The sequence below is a fragment of the Arachis duranensis genome, chromosome 3 (assembly GCF_000817695.3).
Source record: "Arachis duranensis cultivar V14167 chromosome 3, aradu.V14167.gnm2.J7QH, whole genome shotgun sequence".
Classification (NCBI taxonomy): Eukaryota; Viridiplantae; Streptophyta; class Magnoliopsida; order Fabales; family Fabaceae; genus Arachis; species Arachis duranensis.
Genome location: NC_029774.3, coordinates 125,457,431 through 125,467,724, shown reverse-complemented (window position 1 = coordinate 125,467,724; position 10,294 = coordinate 125,457,431).

The following is a 10,294-nucleotide window of genomic DNA, read 5'->3' as shown; positions in this document are numbered from 1 at the left end:
ATTTCATAGAGGATTCTAAAAAATCCCTAAAGAATCTCTAAAAGATAAAAAAATGAAAAATAAAAACCACTCAAAATGTTTTGGTTTACTAAACAGCAAAATGGAATATCAACTTCTATTTATTTTTTTTATAAATAAATGTATTTTTTTCAAGTAGTAATACCAAACTTATCTCTAATGTCATTCATAAAGTTGTGAACGTGTTTATATATCATGTTTTTTCTTTATCTATTTTATCAAACAACTAGTCATCTTGTTAAACTTGTATTTTTGTATCAATTAAATATTTTTCTTAGACTAGGATGATAATGAAAATTCTTAAACAGGGTTATTTTGTAAAAATGGATATAAAAAATACTTTTCTATCATGAAAAAATGATGAAAATGAAAAAAAATTCAAGGTATGAGATATAAGAAGAAAGACTTAATACGGTTGCTTCCTATTTTTTTCAGCAATTTTTGTGAAAGAAATACTTTGACTCTAACAATATTAATTTAAAATTATGTAAACTTTTTATGAGTAAAGTATCTTTTTTGTCTTTAACGTTTGGGATAAGTTCTAAAGTTGTCCCTAACATTTTAATATTGACTCAAAATTGTCCTGCCATTAAGGATCTGTTAACATAATTGACGGCGGAACAAAGTTGAGACGATTTTGAAACTTTAGGGACTTAAATAAAACGAAAACGTTGGGGACAAAAACGATACATAAAAATAAATTTTAATTTTATCTTTTAATAATATCAATTTTTTACTATACATAGTATTCAATTATTTTTTAATCACATCTAAGTAAATTACACTTAATCATCTTACTTTCATTCTAAATAAATTATTTTTTTTATAATTTTACTCTTAAAGATTTTTAGTTATTATGAAATGTTTGTAGAATGACTAGTATATAAACTTGCGAAAAAGAAAAAAAATATATATGTACAATAAAATATAAATTATACCTTTTGTCTCTAATGTATCAAAATTCATTAAAATTATAAAAAAAATAAATTTATTTAAAATGAAAGTAATGTGATTAAGTGTAATTTATTTAGATGTAATTAAAAAATAATTGAATACTATGTACAGTAAAAAATTGATATTATTGAAAGATAAAATTAAATTAAAATTTATTTTTATATATCGTTTTTGTCCCCAACGTTTTCGTCCTATTTAAGTCCCTAACGTTTCAAAATCGTCTCAATTTTGTCCCGCCATCAATTCTGTTAACGGATCTCTAACGGCAGGACAACATTGAGTCAATTTTGAAACATTAGGGACTTAAATAGGACGATTGAAAAGTTAGGGACAACTTTAAGATTTACCCCAAACGTTGGGGACAAAAACGATACTTTACTCTTTATTAAAAAACTTTTTAAATAATAATAATAAATATTAGTTTTATAAAAATTTTATTCATAATTTACGCGAATTTTAAAATTTCACAACAAATTTTAAGTATAAGATCAATTACAACCATCATTATCACCAAATTTCTCATCATCATCATAACTTCTAGGACAAGTTACTTATTTAAATTGTTTGAAAATCATAATTACCAGAATACAACTTTTCAATAATGCAGACGCAAAGGTAACATTTATATAACTATAGAAATTGCGAGAGGCTATGGTGGTTTGGGGGGTTGAACGTAAATTGCTACAGGGTGTAGCAGTTTACGTTAAAATGCGTGTGGTCAGAAATCATTACAGGATGTATTCTGAAAGAATCTAAACCTGAAGAAACAGCAAGAGACTAACGATTTCTTGAAAAATGCGTTGTTGCACACACTGCAAGTGGGTGTCGCAGTTTACATGTGCTTATAAAATCGCTTTAGACAGTAGCAGATTCTTTATTTGAAATACAAACCAAAAGTTAGAGAGGGAATTTGGTTTAAAGAGAGAGAATTGTGGATTGAGAGGAAGAGGAGGCTTGGAGAGGATTTGGCCATTTGGGATTTTTAGAGGAGCCATTTTCAAGTGGGACTATAACAGACGAAAACAGCTTGTACCAGCTCAACAGCGTTGCTCACATTGCCTGCGGCATCAATGAATACTTAAGTTTGTTTTCTTTCAAGTATTAAAGTTTATAACATAAAATGTAGTATTTAGGATATAGGAATTAGAATACAGAATTTAAGGTTTATAGTTTAGTATTTGAAATTTAAGATTTAAAATTTAAAATTAAGAATTTAAAATTTTAAATGTAGAAGGTTTGTAGTTTAGTATTTGAAATTTAAGATTTAAATTTTAAAATTTAGGACTTATAAATTTAAAAGTTAGAAATTTTTTTACTTGTTCTAAAGTATATTAACATTTATTTTATATTTTTATATGTAAAAGGTCATACATATTTCTCTATTTTAATAAAATTAGACTTAAAAATAATGTTAAGAGAACTATATTTAAAATTTTAGTTAAGATTGGATACATAAGACACTCGTAGCTTTTGTATCGGATTATAAATTATGGTTTAGATTTGTAAGTATTAAAATTTAATTAGGATGTGGTTATTTTTCTCACATCATGCAGCCAAGTAGGTGTATTTATAGTGTTTGAAGGCAACAGAATATGCCTTTTCATAAAAGGATCATACCTTATTTGGAGATAGCTGGTTTGTACCAATTGACTAGGCTGGACATGCGTTGGTTCTTGTTGGATGAGCCTCTGGTCAGCGCATTCATTAAGAGATGGCGTCCTGAGATGCACACTTTTCATATGCTGTTCGGAGAGTGCACCATCACGCTGCAAGATGTGGCAGATCAGCTGGGATTGCCCGTTGAAGGAATGGCTGTTATTGGGTACCTCACAGACATCGATCAATTTATGGAGGATGGCAGACCGGCTTGGGAGTGGTTTCAAGAGTTATTCAATGAGCTGCTGCCACCGGATAAGGTCAAGCAGTTCACAGCCCAGTTCACATAGTTCCATGAGAGGTTCAAGGTGCTACCAGCTAATGCGATTTAGGATACTGTACGCATATACGAGTGCAAAAGAAATGGGCAAGATATTCGAGTTTTCATCTGCGCAATAGCCAGAAGCGAAGTATCACCATACTTGCCATACAAATGAGTACCGTCGATACTGACCAGTGGCTTGCAATGTCGAAATGACTCAATACAAGGAGGAAATGTCCAGAAAAAACGATGAAAGTACACGGTAGATTCACCAACTTTAATCGGAGAAGTCTTCAACAGCACAACGGTTCCCTCCATGGTGGACTACACACCCAGAATGCAATGGGACAACTTGACATAGGACTCTTCCAAATCTCTGTAGATCTGTATTACTACCTTCTATTTTATCATCCAAACCTTCTTGTAACTAGTCCTAAATCCATAGGTTGCTTCGGTAGCTTCCTAAAACACCTTTATCGTAATATTTGCATCGGCTCTAACCAACAAAAATATTCTCGCATAAATGAAATGATAATCAAGCTGTCGGTGATCGCTTGAAATCGAGGCAGCCAAGCAAGTGTGAGGTCCGTTGTACCTTCTAACCTCCTAGGTACTCTTTCGTTGTCGAAATGTGATGCGAATCAACCACATGCAACTTTTACCGAACTATTTGCATCTTCCATGGTACTTAAGATGATCTGACTCTATCACCCTGTACTCAACTCCACGACGAAAGCTATAATCCTTTACACTCAACACAACTCCCTCCTTACTTTGGAAAGATTGGCCAATCTAAAATTCCATAGTAGTATTTTTCTCATGCAATCCTTGACTCCTAACAATAGGATCTATGTCTGGTTGTTGGCTGATGTCTTCCAAATTTAGGGTTGAAAAGTGTGGAGGATGTTACTGTGTGCCGAAACTTGACGGCCCCTGATGTGTCAACGAGTTAGTTTGGGTATCCTCATCACAGTCCCCAACAATGTCAACAAGTTCTTCGTCCGAATCATCTCTCTTCGCATTTTCAACCCGACCTGGTTCACCTTCACCTGCAATATCCAGAATCAGACGGGGTAGAACAACTTCTTCTCCCACTTTGTCCCACACACACCCACCTTTTGTAATATAGTGATTTTTAGCTCTAACAACGTATTTGATGACCGGATAAAAACACTCACTGGTTCTCTATCAGTAAACTTCACACCGTGTCTTTTGTTTTTTTGAATTTTTTCATAGTAATGTACTAGAGCTAAAAAAATTTTCACTCTGCATTTGTGAAAATGACACTATACTACTTCACCATTGCCTCATACTGAGTATTTATAGACATTCACTATATAAAAAAATCGCTGCAAGGTCACACAATTTCTAAAACCACAAAATTGAGAAGAAACTGCTATAACCTCTCACGATTTTTTTATGGTTCAGTTTCCTCAAAAATTGCTACACTCTGTAACAGTTTTCGACCACACGTATTCTAACATAAACCGCTACATCCGATTTACGTTCAATCTTGAATCCACCGTAACTTTTTGCAGTTTTTATGGAAATATAAAGGTTGCATTTGCGTGTGCAATTTATAAAAATTGTATTCTAATAATTTTGATCTTTAAACTAGTTTAATTAAGTAACTTGTCATAATTTCTATTTTTATATATTATTTCAATATGCAAGCATACTTTTTATTATTATTGTCTTTATCATTATCTCTTTTACTGTGATCAATATAATAATATCACCATTTTTTTTCTTTTTTCTTTTTTTTTTATTGCTATATTATTTTTTATTTTAAAAGATTTTTAGGCTGTAATTACTTTTTTTTTTTATGATATCACTTCGGAGAATAATAATTCTTCTCCACTTAACCTTTGAGAAAATTGAATTGGATTTTACTCGAGAAATAAAGTGGATGTTGTCTTCGTCTTCACTATCTTATAGTGTCATCCTTATGCTTAGACCAATATTATGACTTACGTTATTACTACTAGTGTATTAATAAATGTGTCTATTGATTTATCTTTTTATTTATTAAATATATATAAAAATAATAAAAATAAAATTAGTTAAGATGATGAGTTGTTTATAATTATATATTGTATAGACGTAATAATAGTTAAAATTTACATTTGACATCAACAAGTAAACTTTTCTAATTTATTTACATTTTTTCTCTGAATGCTACATGCTAATAGTTCAAACAAAGTATAGGATTTGAAAAGGAAAATACAATATTTGAATTTTAAAAAGTGTACAAATAACTAATTAAGCTAAGTTATTAAATATTAAATTTATCCTCTCTGCAGCTGATTTTGAATTAATTTGTTTAATTTGATTCCTAAACTACATATGATGATGAATAACTTTAACCATTGTTCATCATAAACTTAATTGTTAGATCATTTGTGTAATCAAATTCAATAACAACTTGATAATTTTTCTCTTATTAACCAATGATAGTATGAATTCATCATCGCCATAAAAAATAAATGAGGAGTGCTAAGAACAGTAATTTTTGTGATTTGTAGTCATTAATGATAATTTTAATGGTGTGAGATTAGTGTGAGATTTCATTAATGATTCATTTTTTTTATTTTTGTGATTTGTAGCCATCAAAATAATTTTAATGGTGTGAGATTAATGTAAAATTTCATTCAATGACTCATTTTTTTTTACTGATTATATACTGATTAGAATTTAATAAAATTGCTGACTTCTAGACTTTTTCAAAATAAATTATAGACTTAATTATTACTCCTTTAATACTTTCAAGTTTCACCGAAAAGGAGAGAGTAAAAGGTGGTAATTTATATATCAGGAATACAACTCTTATCTTAAATTGTAGTTTGAGATATTTTAGGGGTTGAACCAACCAAAGTTAACGTGGAGGTTTCATGACCAATAGAAACATGTGGGGGTTTCATCTTTTATGCCAGCACTTGTAAATTCAGCAGTTGAATTAAAGACAAGATTCACCATTTATAAGAAATTAATTTAGTCATTTAAAAAAAACAGAAGATTAACTATAATATAAGTTAACTAAGCTAATTTTTTTTAATTTTAAAATTTTAAAAATTAGAATAGTAATTTTTTTATAACATACCTATTTTTTAATTAATTAACTAGAATTTACTTCACTTTTAATTAGTTCCTTAATAATACCGTTTAAAAAAATCAGAGATTATTTGATGAGCGCTGAAAACTTCATCATCAAATTGCACATTACCTAAAATCAATAATATAGCTAATTAATAGCATATCGAAATTGCATTTGATTTTCACATTTCCAATAATCAAACTACTGCATTCTAGTAATCAAACTCAATTATTCATCTTAAAAGTATTTTCCTTAGCTTTTGTGATAAATTGATAAAACTAATAAGCCGGTAAATAATATATAATCTCTTGCATGATTGGTCACGTGGCAGGATGAAAAATTGCAAGAATTAGTGTAAAAGTAATACTAAGAAACAATTATAGTTACAAATTTTCAAATTTTAAAATTGGTTTGTTCATTGGTGGGATAAGTTGGCAAGGACAGGTCATATAATTAATGTGCAAAGAATCAAAGACATAGAAATTATAACTTTTCATCCCATAAACAGAGAAATCAATGAGAACCTTTAATTGCTGAAGGGAAGAGTATTCTTCTCAGCTGTTTTAATAAAAGTGTTAATTCTAGATTTTTTTAAAAAAAATATTATTTTTAATAGATTTTTAAGAGAGAAAATTTAGTTAATTTGGTAGATTTTTTTTTAGAGAATATTATCAAATTGAATGTTAACGATTTCTTTTTATCCCATTTTAATAGTGTTACTTGTGATGAAATTTTTTAAAATTATTTAGAAAAAGATATGACTAAGTTCTCTTGTAATTCGAAGAGTTACTCAATTTTATATGAAAATTTTAAAATATTATAAAAGGCTTTTAAATAATATGTATGGATAATGTTAGATAGATTAAAAAAGCTAAAATTTATTTTATTTATTATTCATTAATTATTGTAATAATTAATAAATATTAAATAAAATAAATTATGACTATTTTTGGCTGATTTTTTTTATTACCAAATATTTTCGTATCCGATAATTCATCTATGTAAATCTCTTCTAATTGACATTAAAAATCTGATAAAAAAAAAAAAAGTCGCAGATCATTTATTGGTACCATACCTTACGTGAAGTAAATAGTGTTAGTGATTTTCTTGCTAAAAAAAAACAGCACCTCCTATTTACTGTTTAGTCTTCATTTGTTCGACTATCTCCTTCTAGATATTGTGCAAGCTTTAGCATGAAATCATTATGACACTTTTACTTTTAGATTCAGACGAAACTAGTTTTTGTTTCTTGTTTTTTGTCCTTGACCCCTTCATTTTCCAAAAAAAAAACTGAACAAGTTTAGATTTTTCTTTTAATTAATATTGTAATATATACAAAAAAATCACATTTTTTATTGATTTTATCTAAAGAGTATATAATAAAAAATTATATTTATAACATCAATTAAAACTTAAAAAAATTTATTTTCTAAAACTTATAATATATGAAGCATTATTAACATGCGTAATAATATATAGAATTATTAATTGAAAATATTTTGATAAAAAATATATAAAATTTAGGAGAATTTACTTAAATAAAATAATTAAAATTTATATTTACGTAAATGCAATCATTCTAAACTGATTACATGTGTGTCATATTTTGATTCTATATAAATTGCAAAATCTTACAACAGTTTATATATTTATATATAAATCGTAGAACTCTTACCACAATTTACGAAGATGCATATTTACACATAAATCGTATAATCCCTACCATAGTTTATGATTTCACGGTTTATGAAGAGGCATCAATTACACATATATCTTAGAACCTCTACCACGATTTATGAAAAGCTAAGTCCGTGCATAAACTACGAGACTAAGCCACGACTCATACCTCTGGCCACACTTCTCCCCTCACACTTAGTCTTCTCTCAAGTCCCTCCTCCTCTCTTCTATCCAGACCGAATATTAAATCCATCTCCAAGAAGTTCTGCGACATCATCTCTGAGCTCGCCTCCGAGATCCACCCCGATAACGTCTGGCTTGAACTCCTTCCGTTTATGTTCCAGTGCATTCTTTTTCGATTCTCCAAAGCTTCAAGAATTTGCATTTCTCATCTTTGCGCAGTTGTCGCAGTACATCGGGGAGTCATTTACGCCTCACATCAAGCATCTTCACGGATTGTTTCTTTAGTGTTTGACCTCTCTGACTACAAATTTCAATGCGAGAACTGTCGCATTAAATGCAAGTATTAATTTCATTCGGTGCTTGTCTGGCTCTACGGATTAGGATCGGTTCCAAGATTTGTTCCGATAATTCATTTTATGATTGATGGAGGTTTTTTTAGGGTGAGTGGTGGCAATAGAAAAAAAAAAGGGAAGCAATAATAATTAAGGGAGGTGCTGATAGTGGTGATAAAAAATGTAAAAAATTAGAATTTGAAAAAAAGGTAAAAATCAACAAAAAAATTAAAATTTAAATACTGTTGTTACACAATTTATTTTTTATGAATTTAATATTATTTTTTTTATTTGATAAATATTTTTATCAATATTTATAAAATTTATGGATATAAATAATAATTTATTTTTAAAAATAAATTTGATCACTAATCCAATAGAAAAATAGAAAATCACAACTAATGCACTCTTTTCCTGCACTACTTTTTATAACATGAAAATTTGTTCTTGCATTGTAAGTTGTAACCTTGTCAGAACTTTTGGAACTTATTTGCCAATTATAAACGCTTTTGAAATTTGGTTTTTTAGGGTAAGATTAAAGATGTTTTATGCATATTATATTATGGGGTCATCTAGTGTACAGATGTGTCTGTACAGATTTTTGTCTTTTTGTGATTGAAAAAGCGTGTTATTGAAAGTGTTGTTTAAAGAGAAAGTGTTATTCTTAATCGTTAACTTGGCTCTGATACCAAATTTTAAAGTCGTCTTTTCTTTTATTTTCTTTTTCGAAATTTTTGTTAACTCTTCGAATAATTTGCCAATTCATAAAAAGTATTGACCGTATTACTAGTATTTATAATTCTGATTTTTCAATCTTGTTTTAGTTTATAATATTCTTTTTTGCATGGATTATTGTATATAAAATCTTTTATCTGTTTGTCTTTTTCTTTAATATAATTTCTTAAATCCTCAAAAACTCCTTTTGTTTCTACACTTTTTGTTGTTTCTAAATATATTTTTAATTTTTCAACTTCATTTTCCATTTTTTCTTTTAACAGCTTTAATTCTTTTAAGTCATAATATGATTTTTCAGGCATTTATAAATTTTTTAAGTTTAACTCCAACTTGTTTATATTTATTCTTATTTCTATCCTTTTTATTATAAGGTCATCAATTTCGATCTGAAGATTATTTAATTCCCTTTTATACTCCTTTATTTTACTTTTTAATTTTTTCGCCATTTTCCTATTTATTTTATTTTCTGGTCTTTCAATCTTTGTATGCTTCATTATTTATCTTAAAATTTCTGCAAATTCTATCATCGATTCATCACTATTTTCTAGAGATTCTATTAATTTTTCTAGTTCTTCGACTTCTCTTTTTAACTTGTCATTATTTTTAGAGCTTCAAATGCTCTTTGATTTATTTCAGAAAACTGTAAATAATTCAACCGATTTTCTCTTTCAAAGAGCTCTTGTTTTTTGTCTTGATAAGTTACATATATTTTTTCTTTATTTATTGTCATAATTTAATGTTTAGGGTTTCATTTAATTTTTCGACCTTTTTTGTTAATTCTTTTATTTTAGAATTTTCTTCTTTAATCTTTAACTTGGATAAACTTAAAGGGCTATTAATTTTAGATTCTCTTATTTGAAAAATCGATGAAACTAATTTTTCTGATGGTTCTTTTAATAATAGAACTGAGTTTTCAATAGCTTTATATTTTGGTATTTCTGTTTTTATAATTTTCTGAAATAATTCATCAACATAAATTCTTTCTCTGTTTTTAAATATTATACTATGATGGCTATTTGTTAAAGCATAATTTATTTCTATGAAATTTATAAGCCAAACTTATAGATCTTCCAAGGTTTTTAGTTGATAAAGGTATAGCATATCCAAGATGGGCATTGAATTTAACATTTACGTTTGCCAAGTTTCCATGAACAATTCCAATTATTTGATCTATTGGGTCATCAGTAATTCTTTTGTCACAGATTGCTAAGCTTATTGGTGAATTAATTCATTTCATATATGTAGATTTGATTAAGACTTGTATAGTACTAATATGAATCCATCCAATTTTATATCTTTTTTGTTGATCCTTAATTTTCTCAATCTATTTACTCAATTCTTCATCATTTATCAAAGCTATTTCAAGTTCTCCATTGGCGGATT